This window comes from Taudactylus pleione, unplaced genomic scaffold (genome assembly GCF_031769625.1).
Source record: "Taudactylus pleione unplaced genomic scaffold, aTauple2 ptg000201l, whole genome shotgun sequence".
Lineage (NCBI taxonomy): Eukaryota > Metazoa > Chordata > Amphibia > Anura > Myobatrachidae > Taudactylus > Taudactylus pleione.
Window position 1 is genome coordinate 22555443 of NW_028284603.1, and position 27800 is coordinate 22583242.

The 27800-nt window shown below is 46.8% G+C and overlaps 1 non-coding gene across 1 annotated transcript; it reads right to left on the minus strand.

The window, feature by feature from the left end:
* Positions 1-24520: 24520 nt before the first annotated feature.
* Positions 24521-24614, minus strand: TRNAI-UAU (transfer RNA isoleucine (anticodon UAU)). The gene is made up of 2 exons: positions 24577-24614; positions 24521-24556 (listed from the first exon to the last, which is right to left on the minus strand). It is a non-coding gene; the product is annotated as a tRNA-Ile (tRNA).
* Positions 24615-27800: the final 3186 nt, after the last annotated feature.

Genomic DNA, 27800 nt, shown 5'->3' on the forward strand with positions numbered 1-27800 from the left:
GTCCTGAGGCAGAGAAAGCTTTTCAGGAGTTGAAAGTAGCATTGTGTTCCCAACCAGTCCTGATGACTCCTAATTTTGAAAGGGAATTCATAGTACAAACCGATGCAGCAAAAGTAGGTATAGGAGCGGTCCTGTCCCAGAACAAGGAGGGTGAGGAACACCCTATTTTCTATCTTAGCAGAAAGTTGAATGTACATGAGAGAAACTATGCCACAGTGGAGAAGGAGGCGTTGGCCATAAAGTGGGCGTTAGAGGCTCTCAGGTACTACTTGGTCAGAAGAAAGTTCAAATTGATCACTGACCATGCCCCTCTGAAGTGGATGTCTGAAAATAAGGACAGTAATGCGAGAATTACAAGATGGTTCTTGGCGTTACAAACTTTTAAATTTTCAGTGGAACACAGGCCAGGAAGCCAGCTGGCCAATGCTGACGCGTTGTCATGCGTTCATTGTTTGGGGGCTTCAGTTGTTCCGCCCCACAGGTCGAAACAAAGGGGGGGGATATGTGATAGGATCACTGGTAAAGTGGTCTGTGGCAGGTACATTTGTCCCAGATTCCTGTCTTTTGTGTTTTAAACCCCCAGGAGAAAGTCTGCAGTGTAGCAGGCTTGAGTTTCGGCTTTTTGAAAAGCTGGTTTGGGACCTGGGGGTTGTGGGTGAGAGAAGAGGGAGGGCTCCACCCACGGCCACTCCAGGTTTTGGTTCTCGCAGCCTGGTAACAGGCTTGATTGGGTTCCCACCTGAGGGTGGCCAATATAAGCCTAGTGTGTTGAGGGCTGATTGTCTCACCTGGGAGAGCAGACAGGGAGTTTGCTCAGAGACACTTGGAAAACCTATCTGTGAGTACTGTGCTGTGCTTTGTTGCTGGCGAGGTCATTAGGCCCTACCAGGTTCCGGTAGTGAGGGAACTACCTGTGAAGTTAGTGCCCCGACAGGGCTAGGATTTATGTTTATGTTTTCTTTATGTTATTTCTGACATTGTACAATAAAGACTGGCGCCGATCAGCTTGTACTCACTTCCAGACTGGTGTGCTGCTTCCCTGCTGCTGTGTGTGTGTGTGTAAGGAAGGAGTCCCCTACCCAGGAGAGGGACCTCCTAATCTGACTGTCACAATATATATATATATATATATATATGTATGTATTTATATATGTAAAATATAAAACAGAGATATATACATTCAAATGGGATCATTAGTATTATTTCTCTGCATTGGTTATAAGTAGGGAAGTGCACCGACCCATGTGTTTTGGATTTGGTTTTGCCAAAACCGCCCCTGCGTGTTTTGGTTTTGGATATGTATTTTTTCAAAAACAAATCATAAAAACAGCTATTTAATAATTTGGGCCTGTTTTTGTTCCTACAGTAATATTAACCTCAATAACATTTGTTTCCAGTCATTTCCAGTCTATTTTGACCACCTCACAATATTGATTTTTTTTTCATCTAGTTTAGGGCTGAAAGGTTGCATCCAGCTAGCTGGCTGACTAAGCTAAGCGACAGTAGTGGGCGGCACTAGCATATGGCAGTTCAGCTTCCAACATGGCACAGGGTGGCATTGCAGTTGTAGACAGGATGGCAGTTTAATAAACTATACGACCCCTAGGAATTTAAAAAAAGCAAGAATGTTTTCCTTAACTACTGTAGGTCAGAGACCCGACGGAGTTGGAATATGTTTATGGACTGATGACAGGGAAATGACAGAAGGATTGCTTAGCTTTTAATTTATTTATTTTAATGAGGAAAGATCAATCTAGGATTAAGTTCTTCAGTTCCTAAAAGACATGTTTGATCTGGAGGAGGTTTTTTAATTTTTTAACATCTAATAGGAATGAGCTGGCCTTGCTTGTGGAGGTGCTGCTAGAACATACTGTAAACAGACGTTTACTTTTTACTCAGGGAGGTTATTAGGGATAATGGGACCAAGACTTGCTGTTTCCATCAGAAGAAAGCAGCCTGCAGTTCTCTGACTGAACTAGAACTCCCAGCATCTGTGATGTTTGCTGGGCCTACTAGAAGTTATTTGTCAATAACACGAGGAAGCCTAAGGTTACCTCAGCCTGCTTTACGCACTGTATGTACCATGTAAATATGTATGTATGTGACCAATCTAAACAACACATTTTTGTATTAAACGTATTTGCACTTTATTGCACACATCCTGGCAGGAAGATGCTCTGTGCTGCTGCTCATATTTGCCCACCCCATCAACTTGGTGGTTCAGAATTTTTTTTTTTAAATGAAAGAGGCATACAGGAGATGCTGTCTGTGGCCATTACAATTTCTGGACATTCATAAACCATAAAATTAAAAATTTCAGGCAGCAATGCCCCAAACATCACATAATGCAAAGAAAAGAGGTGCAAGATGGAATTGTCCTTGGGCCCTCCCACCCACCTTTATATTGTATATATGAAACAGGACATTCACAGTTTAACAAAGCAATCACTGCAGCAACCTGTGGTGGAAATTATTGGTTTGTTTGGACCCCCCACAAAACAAGCTGCCAATACGCAGTGGATATTGGTGGCAATGATCCCATACACAAACTGGCTTTACAACATAGGTAAGATCAGATGTCGTCATCGTCATCATCCCCATCAATGTGTACATCCTCTTCTTCACACAATATTAATTTGTCCCCACTGGAATCCACCATTACAGGCGCCTCTCTATTTTTTTACTTAATTGCCGGTAAAAGTCTTCCTCGTCGAATTTGTAATGGGTTTTTTCATAACATGGGCAACAACTGTTGCATTATTTACAAAAACAACAGCCTCGGCATCAACATCCTCATCATCCTTGTTAGCAGTAACTACAGAAATATCCTCCTCATCCTCTGGTGCAATTCCACAGATGCATCCCCGATTTCGACGTTAGCATGTTGACTTGTGCTGCTCATCCCCACATTTGCAAAGGGCACACAATGGTGGAAGGATGATCCTCTTTAAATACAGTATTAGAAAGGTCAGGATCACACATGGAAAACGCGGACACACTTGGACTCTCCTCGGGGATCTGTGACTTTTCTGAGCACACAGTTGGTTCATGTGCGATTTTAATTTTTTTTACACTTTTACAAGGAGAAGGGCTTACATCATCATAAGATGCAGAACCACCAGTCATACATAAAGTCCAAGACCTTACTCTTTCCTTGCACTTCTCTGCAGCTAATGTAGCTTTTAATTTTTTTTTCTTTAACACTGTAAAACATTGCTTGTTTGATTTTGACTTAAGCCCTTGGGCATTGATCTTCATAGATGACATTGACAGCCTTGCATCATCATCATGACTGCTGGCAGCAGCTGCAAGACTGGTATGTGGTTCCTGATCTCCTCTCATTTGATCGTCCGCCATATCAACAAACTTACACTGCAGTCTGACCGGCAGTGTCACCGAACAATATTTTTTTTACATTGGGGAAGAGCACCCCTGAATGAGGCAGCAGCCCCTTGATGAACAACACAGACAGCACCCCTTTTTTATGGACAACAAAGCACCCCTTCTGAGTGCAGACAGACCACCTGCAGAGTAACAAATACGTGGACACCAAACTGCGGCAATGTCACCATACAATAATAGCGCAGCTAAGTTGCTAACGCACACACACACACACACACAAAAAAAGCACTTTTATTTTTTTTACACTGGGGAAGAGCACCCCTAAATGAGGCAGCAGCCCCTTGATGAACAACACAGACAGCACCCTTTTATTATGGACAACAAAGCACCCCTGCCGAATGTGGACAGACCACCTGCAGTGTCACAAATACGTGGACGATAAACTGTGGCTGTGTCACCAAACAATAATAGCGCAGCTAAGTTGATAACGCACACACACAAAAAAAAGTACTTTTTTTTTTTTTTACACTGGGGAAGAGCACCCCTAGATGAGGCAGCAGCCCCTTGATGAACAATACAGACAGCACCCCTTTTTTATGGACACCCTGCCGAGTGCGGACAGACCACCTGCAGAGTCACAAATACGTGGACGATAAACTGCAGCAGTGTGACCGAACAATAATAGCGCAGCTAAGTTGCTAACGCAAACACACACACAAAAAAGCACTTTTATTTTTTTGAACACTGGGGAATAGCACCCCTTAATGAGGCAGCAGCCCCTTGATGAACAACACAGACAGCACTCGGATCTCGCCTTGGAACCTAAAGTTCGGTTGGGTCCGGTTCTCAGAGAACCGGATCCGCTCCTCTCTAGTTATAAGGCACAATGATCTCTATGGCTACACGCTTTAGTTGAAAATTATTAGTGTGTTTTCATCAACAAATAGATCTTACTAACTGCTTTGGGGCTCGTTTACATGTGGATGCAAGGCAATGTTATGACACACCTCTCAGATGTAGCAGTACACGCCCACTTTACCGCCGCACTCATAGGTGCTGCTTTCACAATCACAATCTCCCTGAAATGCTTTTTCAAAAGTAGGCAAGTATAACATTATACAGTTTGCCGTGCAATCATGGTACCTGTGACTCTGCACAACAAATGTGTAGCATACTTGCCAACTCTCATTGTTTCCCTGAAATAGCAGCAATCTCCCTGACTCCCTGAAGGGTCTAGCAATCTCCCTGATTGCACCTTACCCCCAAAAAGCAAAAACAAAACAAACTCACCTCTCGTTACTCTATAAAAAAGAAAACAGAGATATATACATGCAAATAAGATCATCAGTATAATTTCCATGCATTGGCTATAAAGCACAATGAGCTCTAGGGCTACATGCATTTTCTGTAAATTATCAGTGTGTTTTCATCAACAAATAGATCTTATTAACTGCTTTGGGGATCATTGACATTCGGATGTAAATCAAATTTTATGACACGCCTCTCAGATGTAGCAGTACACGCCCACTTTACCGCCACGCTCATAGGTACTGCTTTCACAATCTCCCTGAAATGCTTTTTCAAAAGTAGACAAGTATGATGTGTAGTATGTACACACAATTCATCAGATGGAAAGATGCTATGTACAACCCAATGTAGTTACATTTAGAGACCCTATAGATAGTAATCTTGTGAGCAGGGCCTTCTTATTTTTATGTCTGTCTATTACCACCCAGTTTGGTTCTATTATTGTTATTTCCATCTGTAAAGCACAAATAAGAAACAATAGAAATAATAATAATGAGCAGTTTAGTTTTGCTGAAAGCCGAACACACCTGAACTTTAAGGATCTGAATGGAACTGAGGGCCTGATTCAGAGCCGGACGCTCTGACAGAGCGCTCGCTCTGAATCAGGGCCGTCCTTCTGTTTTTTTAGAGTGGCCTCCTGGCCGCTCGCATAGCTGTGGGTGACCACCCACAGCTAGACCATCGCGACCATCCAGCTTGCGACGAGACCCTTGTGGTAGGGTCTCGTTGCCGCAAGCCCTAGAGTGCTTTCGGCTCTACCATAGCCGAAAGCACTCCCACTGACATCACTTGTGATGTCAGTGGGGCCGGCCCAGATGGTAGGCGTTCCCATGGGAACGCCTCCGTCTGGGCAGCCACGCCCCTGGCCCGCCCACCAAAGGGGGCGTGCTGTCACTCAACATCGACAGCACGCCCCCTTTGGTACGAGACCCGGAGCGACAGATTGCCCGACGCTATCCAGGTTTCACGCATACGCACGACGGAGCCGGCTCAGCGTTTTCGACCGGGTCTGAATCAGGCCCAGAGTCCTGACTCGGATCACTTTTGGGCGTACTTGCCAACTCTCCTTAATTGTCAGGGAGACTCACAGAAATAGTAGCAATCTCCCTGTCTCCCTGAAGATTCTAGCAATCTCCCTGATTGCTCCTTATCCCATTATAAAACTGTTATACTAAAAAACAGGGGATGTAGTTAATAGACCGGCGGACGCGATTCCGCTGGCCTAAATCCCGACTACTCCTGCCTGACAAGGGACTTAAGATAGGCGTCAAAATACCGATGCCTATCTTAATCCCGATGCCGGAACACCGACCCCCGCCATCCCGATTGTTCTCAGATGGGTAAGTATAACACTTAGCCCGGGGATGCTGGGGTTAGGTTTAGGGACCCCTGAGGTTATTTAGGGTTAGGCACACACCCCCCCACCGGGGGGAAGGTTAGGGTTAGGCTAGGGGAGGGGCGGTTAGGGGTAGGCACTAGCTGGGAGGTTAGGGTTAGGCATCCCGGGAGGGTTAGGTTTAGAGTGGGGAGGGGGGGTTAGGTTTAGGCACCCCTGGGGAGAGGTTAGGGTTAGGAACTAAGGGGGAGGTTAGGGTTAGGCACCCCTAAAGGAGGGTTAGGTTACTTACCTTTAGCTGTCGGGATTTCGACCCGACGGACTGCCGCTGTCGGTATTTGATCCGGCGGCTAAGCAACCGCCGGCATTACATACCGATTCCAAAAAACAGAGATATACACATTCAAATGGGATAAGTAGTATCATTTCCCTGCATATGTTATAAAGCACAATGATCCCTATGACTATGCAAGAATTTTCTGAAAAGTATTAGTTTGTTATCATGAACAAATAGATTTTACTAACTTCTTTTGGGCGCAATTACTTTTAGAGTTAAGTCAATATTATCGCACGCCTCTTAGATGTATCAGTACAGTCCACTCTACCGCGCTCATAGGTGTTGCTTTCACAATCTCCCTGTAATGCTTTTTCAAAAGTAGGCAAGTATGCTTTGGGATCTGAGTGGAACAGTCCCAACACTGATCACTTTGTTTTCAGATTAGAACTGAGGCCCTGATTCAGAGCCGGACACTCTTTCAGAGCGCTCGCTCTGAATCAGGGCGGCATTATTTTTTTTTGGTGTCGGCCTCCTGGCCGCTCGCTAAGCTGTGAGTGACCACCCACAGCTTTTGTGAGCGGCCAGGTGATGGTCGCGATGGTCGCGACCATCGGGCTTGCGACGAGACCCTTGTGGTAGGGTCTCGTCTATCGCAAGCCCCAGTGATAATAGATCCGGAAGCTCACTACTGAGGCCGCCCCCAAATGGCAGACGATCCTTCGGGAACGCCTCCGTTTGGACAGCCACCCCCCCTGCCCACCTCCAAAACGGTCGAGCTGTCAATCACAATCGACAGCCGCCTCGTTTTGGTGCGAGACCCGTAGCGATGGAGCGCCCGTTGCTGGCCGGGTCTCGCGCATGCGCAGTGGGGGCCACTCGACCCGCTTGCAAGCGCTGTGCGCTCACGAGCGGGTCTGAATCTGGGCCTGAGTCTCGACTCGCGTCATCTCGTCAAGTTCGGACATCAAAAACAGATCTCTCGTGTTTTGGATTGCATGTAAGTCCGTCCCTCATGATTTCAGAAGCTATTTCACACAGGAGAGTGTATGGAGAGGGTGTGGGCTGTAGTTCATGCTGCATTACTGCATACTTACTAGTTGCAATTATGGAGGGTTGTCGGTAGATGAAGTGAGTGGGAAGTGTGTAAAAGACTGCAGGCAACTTGTGTATGTTTGGTTGTCAGACACTAACTAGCACCTGCAATCCAGTGCAAACAGGCTCAGCTATATATAGTTTCTCAGCTATTGTATATTCTTTTAAACTGCCATGTGCTCGTGCCACTGCTCTGTTCTAGAACATAGGCAGGGGCTGGCTGGCAACTTTTAGCCTGGGGGGTAAATGCATGCAGGCGGCCCTGGCAGAGGAGTAGTGTGTAGCCAGGGTGCCCGAAAGAACGTGCGTGCTACGGTGCCCACCCTCCCCTCAGAAGAGGACACCCTTATGCAGGCCTCAAGTAGTGCCCCCAGTAGTGATCCCCCCTATGCAGTGCCCCTTGTGCCCCCAGTAGTAATCCCCTTATATAGTGCCCCCAGTAGTGGTAACCCTTATGCAGTGCCCCTTAATTAGTGGCCCCAGTTGTAGTCTTCCCCCTATGCAGTACCCCCACTATTGCCCTTTATATAGAGCCCCCAGCAGTTGCCCCTCGATGCAGTGCCCCCAGTTGTAGTCCCCTCCCCCCTATGTAGTGCCCCTAATAGTAGTCCCCTCCCCCTATGCAATACCCCTAGTAGTACCCCCCTTGTAGTGCCCCCAGTAGTAGTCCCCCCCTTGTAGTGCCCCCAGTAGTAGTAGCCCCCCCTTGTAGTGCCCCCAGTAGTAGTAGTCCCCCCCTTGTAGTGCCCCCAGTAGTAGTAGTCCCCCCCTTGTAGTGCCCCCAGTAGTAGTAGTCCCCCACACTTGTAGCGCCCCCAGTAGTAGTAGTCCCCCCAGTAGTGGTCTCCTCCTTATAGTGCCAGACCCCCCGCAGTAGACACACATAATATAAACAAAACAAAAAAACACTTACCTGACACCCGCTCCTGCTCCTGGTCCTGCCGCCGAGATCAGCTCCTCCGTCCGCCGCTTTGCATTATGGGAGTGACGTGTCATGGAAGTGATGCGTCACTCCCATTACCCACTGCGGGAGCAGCAGCCGATGAGAGTCTGTCTGACTCTCATCAGCTGCTAAAGCAAACACACAGCTGACAGGCCGGCGGCTGTGTGTTTGTGCTGTGTAGCGCTGACCGAACTCCGTCCGGTCAGCGCTACACACGCGGTGCAGCTGTGTCACAGAGACACAGACTGCACTGCGGCCCGCATGACGCTGCGGCCCGGGGGGCACATGGCACCCTGCCCCCCGGCCCAGCCCGCCACTGAACATAGGAGAATGGTACTGCGCTCAGTCCCCCTGTGTGGTGTGATGTCTCGACAGATGGGATAATCAATGTTGTTGTTGAGTCTAATCGGTGTGTTGTGTAAGTGATGGAGACTTGATGCAGATGTGAGGAAAATGCTTTTATTCTGTGTGAATGGGGGGGAGTTCTAAAGAGTAAAGGATGTCAAACAGACATCAATTACCAACATCAATAGTGTAGCAACAAACTAAGGGTTATTCCCTGGTGAACATGCAAACCTAATGCACCAATTAAGGTAAATGTACCCACAGTATACTGTATGTGGCACAGTCTCTGCAGCGTAGCAGTGGTAGGTCAGTATTTTGGTCAGTGATGATACTGGATGGATAAGTCAGTATAAAGTGTGAAGCTGAGAGCGGCATCCCACGACTCAGTATGGTGTTGTCTTACTGAAGGTTGGTCCTGACTCAATGGGGGGTACTTAGTTGAGTCCCAGATGAGGCCAGAGGTGACTGTGAACGGTGGTTTTGTTTGGACATGCCATGGGGTGTCAATCCTGTCTGTTGGATTGGCTCTCTGATGTTCTTGTCTGGGGTGCCCTCCCTCTCTAGGAGATGCTGCTGCTGGTGGTCTGACTAGGTCACACCGCAGGGCATCGATCCTGTAAAGGGTTGTGACCCGCTACTGTAGGGGATGCTGCCGCCGTTGGTTTCATGAGGACGCTCCATGGGGCGTCTTACCTAACTAGATGTGTGGGTCACTTGCAGCTCTAAGGTGTTGGTCCTTAGCTGCTGCGGCTGTTTAGTGGGCACCTGCAATCTGCTGTGCAGCTGTACTGCTCCTGGCTGCCGGATCACAGGAGCTGGGTGTTGATTGTGTCACCTGCTGCTGCGGCCATGAAGTGGGCACCTGCGGTCTGCTGTGTGGCTGGGCTGGGGAGCTGTACTGCTAGTAGCTGTACAGTAGTTGAGTGGGGATTCAGTGCAGAGATGTGTTTGCTGGGTATGTAAAGGTTCTCCAATGCGTTTCAGCCATATGGGACTTCCTTTGGGAGTGCTTCATTTAGCCAGCCAGTTTACTGCAGCCTACGGCCAATACTGGTGAAAACATTTGTAAACTATGAGGTGGTTAATTGACTGGAAAGGACTGGAAATGAATGTTATTGATGTTAATAATGCTATAGAAGCAAAAACAGATCCAAGTTACATATTTTATCTGTTTTTAAGAAATTCAGATCCAAAATCAAAAACAAAATCAAAAAACTTGATGGGTTTGCCAAAACCAAAACACGAAGATTATTTAGAACCAAAACCTAATATGGGGGTCTGTGCACATCTCTAGTTACATTATGCATGGAACGATATATTGCGTTGTCGTATGGCGGCTTGTGCAGGGTGTATGCGGATACTATAGATCGATACAGCTACATATATTGTTGATACATCGCATCGTCGTGTCGTTGCATCACTAAAGTGTGTACCCAGCTTAAGGCAAGAGTCTACATGCAGACGACTTGCACAGACAGTTGCATCATTGATACATAAGTCCTGTCTATTATAACTATAATACCACTCCATTAATTATTAATTAATTCATAAATAATGAATGAATTACTAATTATTGATTCATTCCTCAAATACTGCTCATTTGAGCATTAGCCATGCCTCAAATAAATCATGTGAGAGGCAAAATCTGAGCTGTTTTAATTGTATGCACCATATTTGTACTTTTTAATGCTTTCTTAAATTGTAGAAATGTACTTAAGTTTTCCACTGAAAGAATGGATCGCATGCTGGCACCTCCAAGTGGATGCAAAAATCAATGCATTCGTATAGGACGTCATATAGGGACCAAGTAATGCCCCCAAAATGTGTAATCACCACAACTGATGTTCTGCACCCCCAGAAGAGTGTCTGGATCTGCCGCATCCCGCCCACTTCCTAGTGAAGTGGGCAGAATGGAGGAGATAAAAACGGGAATCGCATGTCTCTGGGGAAGGGTCGGAGCTAAATGCCGTGAAATTACATCATTTAGCCCCGCTTCCTCCCCATGGATGTGCAGTACGCAGCATTTTGGCGCAACGAGGCCTAATGACGCAGTCGCGACTGCAACTAGATCCACCTCTACATCAGACTCTGTGTTCTGTAAGGAAGGATATTACCACTTTCTCAGTCAGTCACTATAAACGCTTATTCTGTGGGGGTTTTATGTCTGTTTTCATTGTGTTTCACAATTGTATTACTTACCATTAGATCTATGTAGATATGTCATATGTTGACATTTTAAGTGTGTCGCCATGCGTAGAATGTCAAGATTTTAACCATATCAACATGGTAAGATTCAACATTCTGGTATCGACATTAAGACTGTCTATATAGTCATTGTTGACTTCCTGCTGCATACTGTACCCTTAATAATCCTAAATGTGACTTTACCTTACCCACATTATGTATGTATTATTGTCATGTGGTGGCTTGGGGTGCTGGGAGCAACATTTATTGACTGAGGTCATTGTTGATTCTCTTATGCTTCTTTCTTTCCCTCTTTGTCTTTGTTCTCCATCCTTTAATTAATTAAAATCCAATAAAAGGCACACTTTCTCCTTTGATGATCCAGCTGTATTCTCACATCTTACATGGAGTTAGCTATACTCCTTCCATACTACTCAACCTTCTCCCCAAAACAACTACCTGCACGGCCTCTGCAGCCTCCACTGGTTATCCAGACCCTTCCACAACTTGGAGTCTCCCACCTCCTGGAGTTTCCACCCCTCCTGATATTTCATCCTGCTCCATCCTACCAGCTCCTCGCCTAACTGCAACTGCCACGCACCCACTAACTGTGCAGTGCTCCTGGATACCCAGGGAGATAGATTGAGGCTTACGAAAAACTAGGGGTATCAGTTTGTGAGAGAACTTAGACCAAAGAGCTCTGTATGGGTGCACTCTAACAGCTAGAATTGCATCAAATAAAACATAACTTTTATTAATTCATATAACAACTCGAAGTAAAAAGACTGACACAGATGTCAAGAAATATGACACTAATTGTGAAAAAGAGTGGAAAAAGAAATCTTGGTTGTAATAACCCAGATTGAGTAGGCGAAATATAGAAAAAACATATATAGACAATACAACATGTAACATGTACTAATATAATAAAAAACACCACGTTAATAAGATGTAGTAATTTGGTTTGAGGACAAGGACCACTATTGACTATTGATCTTAGGGGTAACATTACTAGCAGATCTCTCACTCCTCTTCCTCCACTTATTGAAGTGTGAAAGGAGCAGCAGAGTCTAGTTTTGAATCTAACACCCCTTACCTCTCTATCTTTCTTTTACAAACCTAATTGGATATTACTAGATCACACTGTTGCTTAACAAAGATTGGATACAACTTATTAGCATCTTATTAACCTGGTGTTTTTTATTATATTAGTACATGTTACATGTTGTATTGTCTATATATGGTTTTTCTATATTTCGCCTACTCAATCTGGATTATTACAACCAAGATTTCTTTTTCCACTCTTTTTCACAATTAGTGTCAGATTTCTTGACATCTGTGTAAGTCTTTTTACTTTGATTTGTTATATGAATTAATAAAAGTTATGTTTTATTTGATGCAATTCTAGCTGTTAGAGTGCACCCATACAGAGCTCTTTGCTTGAATTTCTCCACGAACTGATACCCCTAGTGTTTAGTAATCCTATATTTAACTCTGGATAGCACCACCACACTGTATTACTAATGGTACTACAATACTGCAATTTTTATCAGAGGTGGCCATAGCTAAAAATATTATATATTTTTTTCATTCATTTTTTAATGTTTTGCCTATAATAAATCTATTCAGGATCAGTGCGGTGATTTTACCCCCTCCCTTCCCTTTCTTTTTAAGATAGATTGAGGCCCCTGGATCTCTCCCCCAGTAACCACCTCTTCTTAATAGGATGAGATTAGGATGGCCATTCTACAATTCTAGGGCCCCATATCGGACCTTAGTGCTTGCTGTTGTTTTGCCGTATTTTTCTAATCTACTTCCCCCTTGCATTGGATTCTTGCTCCTCCAATAAGCTGTCATCTATATTTATGCAACAATCTTATTTATTGACTTAGACTTCCTGCATTTTATTACCATTCTGTTCTTTCCAATCAAGTGCCTTTTTATTCTCTAAAGGTGCGTATCCACTAGACAGTTAAAATGAGCGATTGAACGATTACGACATCGTTATCGTTCAATCGCTCATTAATTGTTCATAAATCGTGCATTAAAATGTTAAAAACGACCAGCGATGCGCGCTCCCGCTGGTCGTTTTCGACATCAATCATCGCCTGAACATGCAGGCCAACCTGCCGATAACGTCAGATAGTGCATGTTCGGGGATGAGGGAGGGTGCCTGCACTGAATGACATATCATTCAGTGTAGGCACATTATCCCACTGCACAGTATGGAGAACGATTGCAGGATTACAATGTTGTAATCGTACAGTCGCTCCACTCTCGTGTAGTGGATATGCACCTTAAGAGTAATTTTGTTCTCTGCATCCAATTGCCATCTTGTTTGTATGTTATTTTTACTGCCATTCTGCTACTTTTGGGCTCATTTATTTTTCTGATTTATTTGTCCCAATGTTTTTTGGCCATTTCTGACTTGCCACTGATTTTTAACTACTGTTTGGCCGGGATCAGTATGATTCAAATCCTGACGCCGGAAGACCGGCACCAGTGAAGATCCCGACTGCGCTAAAGGTAAGTGCTAACTAACCTAACCATCCTTTAGGGGTGCCTAACCTCCCTCCCTAGTGCTTAAACCTAAACCCCCCTTCCCCACTGCCTAAACCTAACCCTCCCAGGGGGTTCCTAACCCTAACCCCCCCTTCCTCTAGCCTGACCCTCCTGGGTGGGGTGTCTAACCCAAAGTCCCCCCCGGGAGCCCCTAACCTAACCCTCCCCACCTGTCCGCGCCCAGCTTAACTTCGATCGGGATGCCAGGCGTCGGGCTCCTGGCGTAGGTAAAATTATAGGCGTCGGGATTTCGACGCTTGTCATTAGACCCTTGCCGGGATTAGACAGTCGGGATGCCGACGGTTGGCATTTAGACCGTCGGCATCCCGACTGCATACCGTTTGGCTACACAATATTCATTACTCACTGACTTTGCTTCAACTTCCAAGTTGTTCCAACTTTCTCCGCGACTATGCTGCCCCATTTGGTGACCCAGTCGCCATGGCCTCCTATTTATCTCTGCCATCCTTCTGTCTTTTTCCCTCCCCTAACACCTCATTTAATATATCCACTCCACTATCTCCCCACCTGCTCCATGTTCTTTTCTGCTTACTTAACTTTATCTCATCATTCTTCCCCTTTCCCCACAGCTGCCCTTGCCTTTCCCAGATATCTCCCTGTATATCTTCTATCCTTTAGTGCTTCCCACCTAGTGAGCCCCTCCTTCATCCCCCACCCCCGACAACTCTCTCCCCATTGTGACCCCTACACATCTCTCCGACCCCTATTGTACTTACACTAGATTTTGTCCTATCCCTACTCTCTCTCTTTCACACTCAGCTAGCTCCTGCCCCCCTATCTGTACTAGTAACCCAACCAACCTCACCACCTTCTTACACTCTTCCTCTCTCTTGTGACTTGTGGAACGCTAGATTTGACCCATGATCACTTAATCAAACAGCAAAAAAGTAAAAGAACACCATTGGTTCACTTGACTGGATAGATAAATCAATATTAAAACTTAATGTTTATTGATATTTAATAAAGTTGTTTCAAGGGGCAATGCCTTGGAGTTGAAAGTATGAAATAGTAAAATCTGGAAATGAATGAATGACAAGAACATCATCTGAAGTATGGAGTTAGAACCGGAGTTGAGTTTTAATACAATCTCTCATCTCATCTTTTTTCAGGTAAATGAATGCCATCTTCCATAACTGATGCTTTTCATTGCAAGAATAGTCAGTATTGAAAGTTTTTGTTTTGCAATTGTGGGTCTGCAACATCCCCCACCATTAATTAGTTTTTTGAACAAATTGCTCAAACACTCCCTCCCCCTGTATCAGCTGACCCAGCATCTCCTACAAAGGGGAATCATTTAAAAATCTGCAAAGGCTTGGCCTGCCACTATAGTCTGCATCTTAAGCATGTCATCTGAAGTATGGAGTTAGAACCGGAGTTTGAACTGGATTTGGACTTTGGACTACTTTCTAAACCAAAATGGAACAATTTCTCAAACACTGCAGCTCAGGAATGCTACCACTCCACCTTAAATTCACCCCCCCACACACCTTAGACTGGATTTGGGGGCAGTCTCATGCTGCATCCCAATCGCACTCAACAAACTTCTGGATGCGACAGGCTCTCACACTCGAACGAGGAAAACGCTTGGTGCAGTCATGTTACCTGTTACAGTTTACACCGTTATTTTTAATTTCTGATTAATTTTAACATGGTCTTTACCTTATAATGCTGTCGCTATTCTTTTAAGATGGCCTTTTTATATCTTTGCATTTAGCCTCTCATTCATTATTTTTAATTTCTCTATGCCTGGACGTTATGCTTCCGCTACTGCCAGATGTAACCTACACAGTGCGCCCCAGATGGCTGCCTGGATGGTTATTTCTCAGCAGGATGAACAAACACGTGGATCTATTCAGTCAGGGTGTATTATATTACAAAGGTTTGTCACCCATATACATCATGCCCAAACTGCGTCACTGTTTGCAGTATTTGCTACTCCCTGTTTTGCACCATGTACTTCCACCCCACTGTATGATATGCCAGCGTGCTATACCTCCAATGTAGTGCATCCTCTATAGGCAGTATGTACTTCACATGGATCTATTCATACTGGGTATATCATACTGCCACACACACGTCAGTTTTCCCATATATACCTTGGGTCCTTGTACGGCTTATCTCCCACATTGTAACCTTCGTAGTGCGCCCAACATGGCTGCCTCACCTGGTACACTAGTGGATGGGATGAAAAATACATGGACCTGACCATTATGTTGGGACCCTACTCCTAGCGTTAGGACGCTGCAACCACCCATTTTGTGTCATCTCTTCTAGGCGTAACCTATTCCACCCAGGGTAATCCTACATAGTGCAACCAAGATGGCCGCCTCATCTGGTACCTTTTGTTGGAGGAATATATAACCCGTGGAAGTTATTTCCCAAAATGTCTGCACCAACCCTGCAATATGATTATTGTGCTCTTTAGGTTCTGGTTGTTTTTAATTATGTCTGTGAGGTTTTCTATTTTCTGCAATACCTAATCCTTGAACAATGTACCATGTTTTCTGATGACTGTAAAGCGACTTTGAGTCCTGCGGGAGAAAAGCGCTATATAAATACAATTATTATTATTTAAAATCATATATTCAAATGGGACTGTGTCGCCTGCAGCCCCTAGAAGCCGGGTAGGTCTGCCCAAAAGGCAGAGCAGCAGTTTCCACTGGAAGCCGCACTCAGCTAATCGCAGCTCGGACTAGCAGTCCCAGGGGTACGCCTCACCCTCAGTGGCAAACGCAGGATTTCTAGATGGGGGTTTCCAAATGCTTGATTTTAGAGTGAGTGTAGATAGTCCATGAAGAGGGTAGAATTAGCATTTATCCAGCTTTAATATGCGTCATACAAAGTATATTGTGTGTCATAATTCCAGCATATACAGGACCAGCAATCACAGTAACCTGTTAGATGTGGCAGTAGGCCATCCTGCCTGGGCTGAATGGTTTTATTTTAGAAGTGGGCACCATTCCAGAGTATCAGAGCAAGTCCAGGAGTCTGGGGGAGCAGCAGAATAATCTAGCACTGCCCTGGACATACATTATTATTATTATCCTTTATTTATATGGAGCCACAAGTGTTCCGCAGCGCCTTACATAGTACATAGAACTAATAGGTGAACAAGAAACAAGTAACTTACAGTACATTACAGTGCAGGACAAGGACACAACTTATATACATTGCTGAAATAGTGATTAAAGCACTCACAATTAGAGATGAGCGGTTCGGATTCTGTGGAATCCGAACCGCTCCGAACATTGGGGATCCGAGTCCACCCGAACCCTGTTCGGGTGTTCCCCGCCTGACTCGGATCCCCGTTCGGGGCCGAACGGCGGCCGCCTGATGTCGGATTCTCACTAGAGAATCCAACATCAGGGCTCCTATTGTGTAGGGCAGAGCGCTGTGATAGCGTTCTGCCCTACACAGATACAAACACACAGCCGCCAGCGGCAGCTGTGTGTTTGTTACAGCAGCCAATGAGAGTCACACAGACTCTCATTGGCTGCTACACGGAGGGAGCCGGCTGGAGCTCACACATGAGCTCCGTCTTCCGGCTCCTTCCGCAGTGTGTGACAGAGCGGACGGCGCGGGAGCGGGGATACAGGTAAGTTTTTTTTTTTTTACTTGTGCAAGGGCCGGGGGCGCTACTGGGGGGGGGGTCTGCTACTGGGGGTCCATAATACTGGGGGGGCCTGCTACTGGGGGGGGGGGCTATACTACTGGGGGGGTCTGCTACTGGGGGTGGCTATACTACTGGAGGGGGCTATAATACTGGGGGGGGTCTGCTACTAGGGGGGGTCTGCTACTGGGGGTCCATACTACTGAGGGGCTATACTACTGGGGGGGGCTTACTACTGGGGGGTGGTCTGCTACTGGGGGGGTCTGCTACTGGGGGGGCCATACTACTGAGGGGCCATACTACTGGGGGGGCCATACTGGGGGGGCATACTACTGGGGGGGCTTAGTACTACTGGGGGGGCATACTACTGGGGGGGCTTACTACTACAGGGGGGCATACTACAGGGGGGGCTAATACTGGGGCAGCCTATTACTGGGGGGGGCTGCTACTGGGGCAGCCTATTACTGGGGGGCATACTACTGGGGGGCATACTACTGGGGGGGCCTGCTAATGGGGGGCATGCTACTGGGTGGCATGCTAATGGGGGGCATACTACTGGGGGGGCCTGCTAATGGGGGGCATACTACTGGGGGGGCCTGCTAATGGGGGGCATACTACTGTGTGGCATGCTAATGGGGGGCATACTACTGGGGGGGCCTGCTAATGGGGGGCATACTACTGGGGGGCATTCTACTGGGGGCACTGCATAGGGGACCCTACTACTAAGGGGACTGCATAGGGGGCACCACTGCTGGGGGCATTGTGTAAGGGACACCGCTACTGGGGGCATTGTGTAAAAGGGACACCGCTACTGTGGGCATTGTGTAAAAGGGGCACTACTGTGGGCATTGTGTAAAAGGGGCACTACTGTGTGTCGTAACATAAATAAGAGACACTACTTTATGGTGTAATGTGAATCAGGCCCTATGTGCGGTGTAATGTGAATAAGATTGTGCACTGTGACTCCTTGGGCCGTAGCCCACTATGTAAACAAGTACTGTGACTCTGCTGGCCGTACCCACTGGGTGGGTGCACTACTTTTCATTTCTGCCACTGCTGTGTGGCAATGTGTCATAGATGTGCTTTATACTGTGGTGTCTGTGTTGTTGTGCCGCTGCTTTGTCGCTTAGTAACCAGTCAGCTCACTGCAACCTTTGGCCAATAATGTTGAAAAGAATATTATAAGCTGTGATATGGTCTAAATTGACTGGAAATTAATGTTATTGAGGTTAATAATACTCTAGGAAGAAAAAAAAGACCAATTTATGTGATTTTAGCTTTTTTTGTCAATTTTTGTAAAAAAATCCAAATCCAAATCCAAATCCAAAGCCAGTCACCGCAGTTTGGCAAATCCAAATCCAAAGCTGGACGACGAATTAGAACCAAATCCAAATCCGGCAAAAATGGTCCGGCGTACATCCCTACTCACAATAAGCTGCCGGTCCCGTGTTAGGTGCCCTAATGGGGAGTAGAGAGTAGAAGAAAATGTAAAGAGAAGCACATGAGGGAAGAGGTCCATGCTCGTGAGAGCTTACATTCTAAGGGGAGGGGCAGACAGACAGGCGTGACACAGAAGGGGAAGATAGGAAGGAAAAATTTACATATTGGGCTCTATAGCAACACATCCCTAACAGTGAATGTTTTCCAGATCTCCTAGTTGGTGCACATGTTATTTATTACTGACTGATACATGTTAAAAGATCCACAGGTGGTGCTAATTATTTCATTTGTGATACTGTGAAGAACATGCAGCGCTGGTAAAATTATCTTACTATTTCTATTGTGGGCTGGGGAGGGGGGTTTCCAGGCAGACAGAAAACCCCCCCTGCGTTTGCCTATGACTCTGGGGCTGCCTCTCCTGTATGTGAATGGCAGGTAGCACTTCCAATGGGAAGCTACTGCCAGTCAGAGTGTAGCCAGTGCAATCACGGACTGTTACTGGCTCACCGACAGGGGCGTATCTATAATGGGTGCAGGGTGTGCGGGGAACACGGGCCCCTGGGTCCAGGGGGACCCCGCACCGCACACCCTGCACCCATAGTATTATTTACCTCTCCGGAGACCCACATCGGCGCGGGGGTCTGGCGCTGTAAAAACAACTGGAAAATGGCCGCCGTGGACATTTTCCCGTCGTTTGCTCATGCGCAGTACAGGGAAAATGGCCGCCACAGCCATTTTCCCGGTGACTTGCGCATACTCTATAGACTTTGGGCGCACTCTAGTTCCCAGAGTCTGTTACTCCGCCGCTGCCCGCGCACAGCTCGGTGCGCTGCCGGCCGCTGGACAGAGAGGAGGGGACCCGTATCGGAGACTGCACACGGGCCCCCTCCTCTCTAGAAACGCCCCTGCTCACTGAGGTGGTTGATTTTACTACTGTAGCCCTGCAGCTCCTAGGTTAGATCTGCCACTACTCTGTAAGCAAAAAAGGTAACTGAATTATGTGTTCCTAAAATGGTCAAGATAACAAAAATGTTGTATATCCTATATTTCTATTGTTCTAACAAACCGTAATCAAGGGACTATTCAGATTTAAAACCGTTCCCAATTAAAACTGTATTAAATTATGTTTAATGGTGTAGGTTGGGTCCAAGGACACAGATCAAAGAGGGATCTGAATATGCGTAGTGTCTTCTGAATATCAGACTTTTTTTTATTAATTTACAGCTTTAAGGACCTACAAAGGGGAAGCAGTCGGGAAGCCGACGGACGGAATCCCAACCGCCGTCTTCCCGACTGTCTAATCAAGGCAAGGGTTAAATGACAGGCGTCGAGATCCCGATGTCTGTTGTTTTACCTACGCCGGGAGCCCGACGCCCGGCATCCCGATCGAAGGTAAGCGGGGCGCTTGGCGCGGACAGCTGAGCGGGGGGGGGGGTTAGGTTAGGGGCTCCGGGGGAGACTTGGGGTTAGGCACCCCCCTGGGAGGGTTAGGCTAGGGGAAGGGAGGTTAGGGTTAGGCACTTGGGGTAGGAGGCTAGGGTAAGGCAACCCTAAGAAAGGGTTAGGGTTGGGGGGGTTAGGTTAGTTTACCTTTAGCGCAGTCGGGATCCTCACCTCTGCCGGGCTTCCGCTGTCTGGAGTTGAACCACCGGCCATGCGGCCGGCAGTAAATCATGCCAAACCCCTACAAAGGAGTCAGACTGCTAATGATTGGTATTAAAGATCTATGCATAAGAAGGATAATGTTTTATGGTTTTCTAATCTAAAAAAAATGGCCCTTTCTATGGCCGGGATGTACTAAAGGAAAAATGCGGTAAACACTCCGTTTTCAGGGTTTTTATCGCATTTTCATATGTAATAGGGGGGTCATTCAGACCCGCTCGCGAGCGGCAGTACGCTCGCAAGCGAGTCGATGTTCCCCACTGCGCATGCGCACGACGGAGGGAGCTCCGTCATGTGCATGCGCGAGACCCGGGGAGCGACGGGCTTTCCATCGCTCCGGGTCTCGCACCAAAGGGGGCGTGCTGTCGATGTTGATTGACAGCACACCCCCTTTGATGGGCGTGCCGGGGGCATGCCTGCTAGACGGAGGCGTTCCCATGGGAACACCTACCGTCTGAAGCCGGCCCCACTGACATCACTAGTGATGTCAGTGGGAGTGATTTTGGCTCTGATAGAGCCAAAATCACTCCAGGGCTTGTGGCAGGGAGACCCTACCGCAGGGTCTCCGTCGCAAGTCCGATGGTCGCGATGGTCAAGACCATTGCGACCATCTTTTTGGCCGCTCACATATGCTGTGGGTGGTCACCCACAGCTATGCGAGCGGCCAGGAGGCCGCTCCATTTTCATGGAGGAGGGCCCTGATTCAGAGCGAGCGCTCTGGTCAGAGCGTTCAGTTCTGAATCAGACCCTAAGCCCCGGACGCCTGATTTTTGATGTGGAGCGTAATGCCAGCTTTTTCTGGCGTCACCCTATAGAGGCCTATGGGCTTCTTATCGCATCCCACTCCCGCTGCTTCGCCTTCGCCGCCCAGCAGTTGCCCAAGCACCTCTCCCTGCCAGCCCCTCCTTACCCCAGCCACCTGCGGGCTCCTCCTGGGTCCCCCGCCTCCTTCTCCTAATCTTCTTCCGGGTTCAGGGAGGAGGAAGAGGAACCCGGGACTTACTGCAGAGGTCACCAGCAGGAAGCTCCCAGGGCTAGGAGGGGGAGGATACACGCAGAGACCCCTTCACCCGGCGGCGGCTTCGCAAAGGGCAGCTCGTATCGCAAGAGCTGTCCCTTGCGATACTAATGTATGGGATAGACATAAGGATATCCTTCAGAAGAAGTAAGGATCAATAAGGGTTGAGGTAACAATATGTTTAAAAATGGGGCAGACTAGATGGGCCAAGTGGTTCTTATCTGCCGTCAAATTCTATGTTTCTATATGTTAGTACATATGCTATTAGTATTTTTGAGGTGACTGGTGGGATGTACACCGCACGGTTAGTACATCCTCCCCTATAGCTTGTATTGTGCTAATTCTAATTATTATCTTTTATATATAGGCACCACAAGGTGTATGCAGCATCATACAGGATAAACACAGATATACAGTAACAAGGTAACCGAGCATTAATACACTATACAGTATATAGTGGCAGATCACAGCATGAATACATGGCATAAGTATTAGGGATGTGCAGGCTCGGTTTTACTCGGATCTCAAAACGGCATTTTATTGGCTATCGCCTATCATGTGTTTTGGATAGCCAATATAATAAATCCGAATTTGCGGTAAAGTGTCGATAAGAACCGAGTAAATCCGAGTACATCCGAGCCTGCACATCCCTAATAAGTATAAGTACCAAACATCATACCAGACTAGGATAGACATATAACAGGGGTAGGAGCATACAGAGTAGGGATGATCATCAACCATCGATGGTCACCCGCGGATGGTCGACGGTTTTACTATCGATGGCGGAGATACAAATGGTTTCCAGCCAATGATGGTAGCCATCAGCAGGATGGTTTTCATTTCACTCCTACAGACAGAGTGCTGCAGCTGCTGCGCAAGGCTACTAGGCTGTCAGCCAACAGCCCTGCACCACCTCCGGCTTACATACACATACAACACAAAGGGTGCCGATATGGCCTGGCCCACCTCGCTGACTTGTCAGGCTGAGCTCAGCTGTCAGTCAGCAGACCAGCCCCGCCCCCAGCTCAAATAAATAAGCGAGTGTGCCGGCCGGGATGGATGACCCATCCTATTCTCTCTCCATTGGTGGCCTTCATTGGTTTCGTTAGCTGACGTGGCAGGCTCAGCTGTCAGTCTGCAGCCCAGCCCCCCTGCTGTGCATCTCTTCTGCGCATGCACAAACCTTTGATGGTTAAAACCATCCATCGTATGGTATAGCATAGTTTACTACCAACGATGGCTTGTGGAATTGTCGCCATGATGGCAACTATCGATGGAGAGCACACCAATGGCCATCACTAATACAGAGGAAAGTTGATGCCATGCTCAGTGATCCTGTACCCTACAAATGGACAAGCAAACAGTGTCTGAGTCACTGAGGGGGAGAAGGGCAAGGGAGCGGAGCAGAGTACCAGTGACATGGATTGTGCTGGGGAAGGATAAGAGATTGGAGGGCACGCCCATAACAGCTTACATACTAAAGGGAGGGCTGTAACTAGGAGTGTGTGACCGGGGCGGCTGCACAGAGTGCAGGGCTTTGTGGGCAGCACCGTTGCCGCCCCACGGCTCTTTCTTCTGGGCGGCTAGCAGGGTGCCTGGAATGGCAGCCTGGAGCCAGTATCATTTCAGCAGTCCCACGCATAGTGTCATTTGGATGCAACAGGAAGGCACAATGCCGTAATTACAGCTGCCTGGAGAGTCTCAGATGCGGATGGGATGTGATAATTGGCCCAAAATCACAATGCGTCATTTGAATACATAGCAAGTATTATATTAATATAATATTACATGCAGGGACAAAGCTTGCGAGAAAGTTCTGTCCCTACAACTCCTCTCCCCCACTTCTCAGGGTATTTAAAAAAATAAAAACTCTGCATGAGACCGCGCATGTGCCATCCCCTCCCTGCAACCGACCCCACCCCTTCTCCCCCACTAAGCTGACACTTACAGTACTTGCATGGTGATCGTGATCTGGTGAGCTTCTCTGTGACTGCAGTCAGCTGCTCTGTGACCCCGACATCTGACTTGTGCTGTAAACTGAGAAGCTGATTTACAGCACAAGTCAAATGCCGGGGTCACAGAGGAGGATCCCTGTCATCAGCTGTCACAGAGGAGCTCACCGGATCACCGATCTCCAGTCCTCTGGGTACAGGTGAGTGGTTTTTATTACTGTTTTGTTTTTACTGTAATCAGCGTGAGATCTGTTTAGACACACATGGCTGATCACAGGTGCTGGCTCCCAGCTCCCAGCTCAGAGCGTGTCAGAGCAGAGCAGGAGTGGGTGAAATGGTGGAAAGCTCTAATAATGCCATCTCCAGGTGGCGTTATTATCACATGGTTCCCCTGTTATTTTTTTACCATTTTATTCTAGTAAATCTGAAACAGATCATATTTCCCATTACAGCTATGGGAAATGTGATCAAGATAATATGAATTTAAGGGCTTGAAGTAGTTTTTTACAAAAACTGCTCCGAAAGCCCTTAAATACATTTAAGTGATACTAAAATAATGTGAAAAGGGGTGTGAAAACACTCATTCTCACATTATTTTAGTAAAAATAATATTGATAAATATGGCCGAAAATGTGAACTTACAAATACAGGGCCTGATTCAGAGATGTACGCTAATGCAATCGCACCTGCGATCTTGTACGCAGCTGCTGTGCGATAATATACTAATGCATGCACCCGGCCTGAAGTTTATTGAGACTCACATTGGCGGCTTTGCAGATCCAAGCAATTGCGTACACACACGCAGCGGTGGTCGTGGAGCCTTCGATAATCGACGATCAGTATAATACAATGGTTGTGCAGAATGGTTGCAGGAACAGAGACGCCGTCACCAATTCTCTGCGTACGGAATTGCAGAAATATACTGAGCCATGGCCCAAAAACGGACGCGTTTTTATGGTAAGTCAGTCACTTTGCAAAGAAATCCTCACTGCGGGATATCGGCATCGCTAAGGTATCTTGGTGCGTGCGCAGTGCAACTGCAATACGTGCGCAGTAGACCGGTAATCGCTCAACTGCGTAAATATAGGCATCGCATCCACATCTGAATGAGCCCCACGGTACAGAATAACATTCTGCAGATAAGTGACGCAAAAAGAAATAAAAAACTCCATTACGGTAGCGCTGAAACCTTGTATTCTTCCACTTCAATATCAGATTTGCGCACAATATTTACCCAATCTCGCTGATCTATAATTTGCATCATGGTCTGATCAACAGACGTTTCAAGACCACATTTAACAACTCTACACAGGAGATGTAATCAGCTGTTTAAACACAATACATGTAATATTTCCTTGTCCATCTATTAAACTATGAATATTATGCACAGCACAAATATAGATTGTAATTAAGAAATAGGAAAAAATCTGCTCCAGGTGAGGCTCGAACTCACAACCTCGGCATTGCTCTGCATTGTACTGCTGTATAAGTACCGCGCGCTAACCGATTGCGCCACTGGAGCTCTGGCAATGTCTCCCTCAGAACGCTTTATCAGGCTCACCATAGGACGGCTGTATGACGTCATATGTACCCGCCTACTCATGGCACGGAACAACACAGCAGCGCCGAGATCTGGGAGAGAAACAACGGGAACTGGGGATGGTTCCCGCTGCTAATTATATGGCGATTGATATTAGTTTAATATTGGCGCGGAGTCTGTGTGGGAGCGAGTGCAGTTCATGCCCGTTCTGTGTGGCAGTGTTTACATAGCGTACCGTGCTTACTGTATAATGGGACGAAGCCTGACCCCTAGCGGCTAGTAAAACGCCTACACAACATGAATAAAGGTGATATTATACTGTGCTTACTCTATAATGGGACGAAGCCTGACCCCTAGCGGCTAGTAAAACGCCTACATAACATGAATAAAGGTTATATTATTAAGAAAAAGTACTGTGCTTACTGTATAATGGGACGAAGCCTGACCCCTAGCGGCTAGTAAAATGCCTACACAACATGAATACTGGTTATATTATTAATACATAGTGAGTACTGTACAATGTATCATTGTACTATAAATGACAGAAAAGAGTTGCCAAAGTATTTTATTCTTGTAATTAACATTAATCAATTTGTGTCATAAATAGGTTTGCTCTTTTTATGGCAGGTTGCGCTAGAAAATAGTATTTTTTCCCCATGCACAGTCTGCACAGATGCACAATGCGGAATTCAGTATTTGGCATTTATTGATCTGCTGAAGTCCAGCCGAAACCTCACCACGAGAACATTTTGGCGCCCCCTTCAGGTGCAAAAACATTTCTCTATTGTTATTGTAATGTTTTTACAAATCCTGGGTGTAGAAAGTCTGTGGTACAGTATGAAGAAAGCAAGACTAATACCCCTTTAACAACGGAGCTAAAACCCGGGTTATTGCAGGGTTTAAACCGGGCAGCTCCTTGGTGTAAAAGGGGTGAGGGTTGGATCGCCGGGTCGAGTGACCCGGCAATCCAACCCAGGTAAATAACAGGGTTTAACACAGGAGTAACCAGTGAAACCCTGCTGTGTGTACGGCGCACTCCGGGTCTTGATGACCTGCAGTACGCCGCAAGCCGGCCGATAGGTCCGGCTTCAGTGGCGCTTGGAGATGATGTCATGACGAAAATACATTCTCATTGCTAGCATGTTTATCTGTTCTAGCTATATACTGTAGGTGCACATAGTATCTCCCCAGACATGGGGCATATTCAATTGGGTGCGAGAATAGCAAAAAACTCGCACATGCAAGGTTTTTCCTGCAGGTGCGGGATTTTTGCTATTCAATTAGGTGTGTTTTTTTCTTTTTTTGTGCGCCGGGAGGTTTTTATTCTCGCACCTCCAGAGCAAGTGTGATTTTTCCTCACCCCGGCGGCACCCCGTCTCTCCCCCACTTAGGACTAATTAAGCAATTGGAAGTTTCCAATTAGCTTAATTAGTCCTTAATTACTTACCCTTTGAAGCGCTGTCTTCTGCATCCAGCGTCGGGAGCCGGCTCTTCTGCAGCAGGGTGAGTATGTCAGTGTGTGTGGTGTGTGTAAGTGTGTATGAGTGAGTGTATGAGTGTGCATGAGTATGTTTGTGACCTCCACTGCCAGTGTGCCCCCCAGTGTCCGTGTGGCCCCCGGAAATGGGCCCTGGGAGAACTACATCTCCTAACAGCCCTTGCCTCTCCCACCAGCCCTCGGGACTCCCACCAGCCCCCTCTCCAGTAAGAAGAGAGAGGAGAAGCCACCAGGAGCCGTGGAGACCCCCGACCAGGTAGGTGAAGAATTTATTTATTTTTTTTAATTTACGCGGCGTGGGGTTTTCAGAACTGAAAACCCCACGACCACAATTTTTTAAATTGAATACCGCGGGTATCGGGAGCGTGCATACCCCCGGTATTCCTAAATTGGGCGCGAGGTTTTTCCTCGCTAAACCTCGCGCCCAATTGTATATGCCCCATAGCATTGTATTTACTATTTAACTCACACATCCTCTTAACTATCACATGGCACCAAACATGGTTTGCAAGTAGCACTGTCCACCATCTCAGCTAAGCTATTTATTACATACATGCACTATCTTATATTATTACTTTCCCTCTCACCTTCTTTTCTATTCACATATTTCTCCATACAGATCAATTGCTTAGCTATTTTGTAACCTACCTTCACTCTGTTACGTCTGCTCCCCCTTAGCCCTGCACAGGACTACCGCTACTAATTTAGGCCACGTCTGCGGCCTGATCCACCTCTGATTTCTTGGATAAACGTCATCACCAGGTTTACCGTTGTTCCATTGACTATCATTCTGCTACCCCGCCTCTGGGTCTTTCATTGTGGTCCCTCAACCAGCTCCAAAACGGTCCACCAGCATTGTCGCAAGAGCTGCAACAATTCATTTATTCATTCATTTGTGGGTATCATTTATTTAGTATCTAATTTTCTGCATTTTGCAATTCCCCAATATGTATCACATCTCCAGCTATTGCTTATACTGCCCATTGTAACGTAAGTAGTGCGTCTAAGACTGTAGCCTCGCCTGGTACTTTCACGGATAGGATGAATGATCCATGGAACTGCTGATTCTGTGGCTCTTTTGTTGGGTATATTGTATTTTATACATTGTATCTCCTCAATGTGCAATTATATCTCCATGTATTGTTTATCCAAGCAATTGTAACCTATGTAGTGCACCCAAGATGGATGTCTCCTTTGGTACTTTTGTTGGTGGGATAAACACACACTTACCTACTCTCCCAGGACTGTCGGAAGCCTCCAGAAAATCCCGTGCCGCTCCCGGCACACCGCAAGAGTAGGCAAGCCCCGCAGAATGGTGGCCGGCCCCTTGCGACCCCCCTGCCCCGCCTCGAAAGTGGGCAGTCTGATGATGCGATTTGCGCTGAATCGCGTCATCATAACTCCGTCTCTGGCATAATAGAGCAGGTGCAGGGCCGCAATAACGAGATTGCATTGGCATGGCCCCACTCCCCCTTAAACCTCCCCCACCCTCCCTTCTGCACCAACCTGGCAGCCCCCTCCGGAGGGGGCTGCAAACATGTCAGCAAGTATGGATAACCAACCTGATGATTTATTCAGTATCTTCCATCTTGGGGGTATATTTACTAAAGTGAGAGTTTTTAGAAGTGCACATGTTGCCCTTAGCAACCAATCAGATTCTACTTAACGCA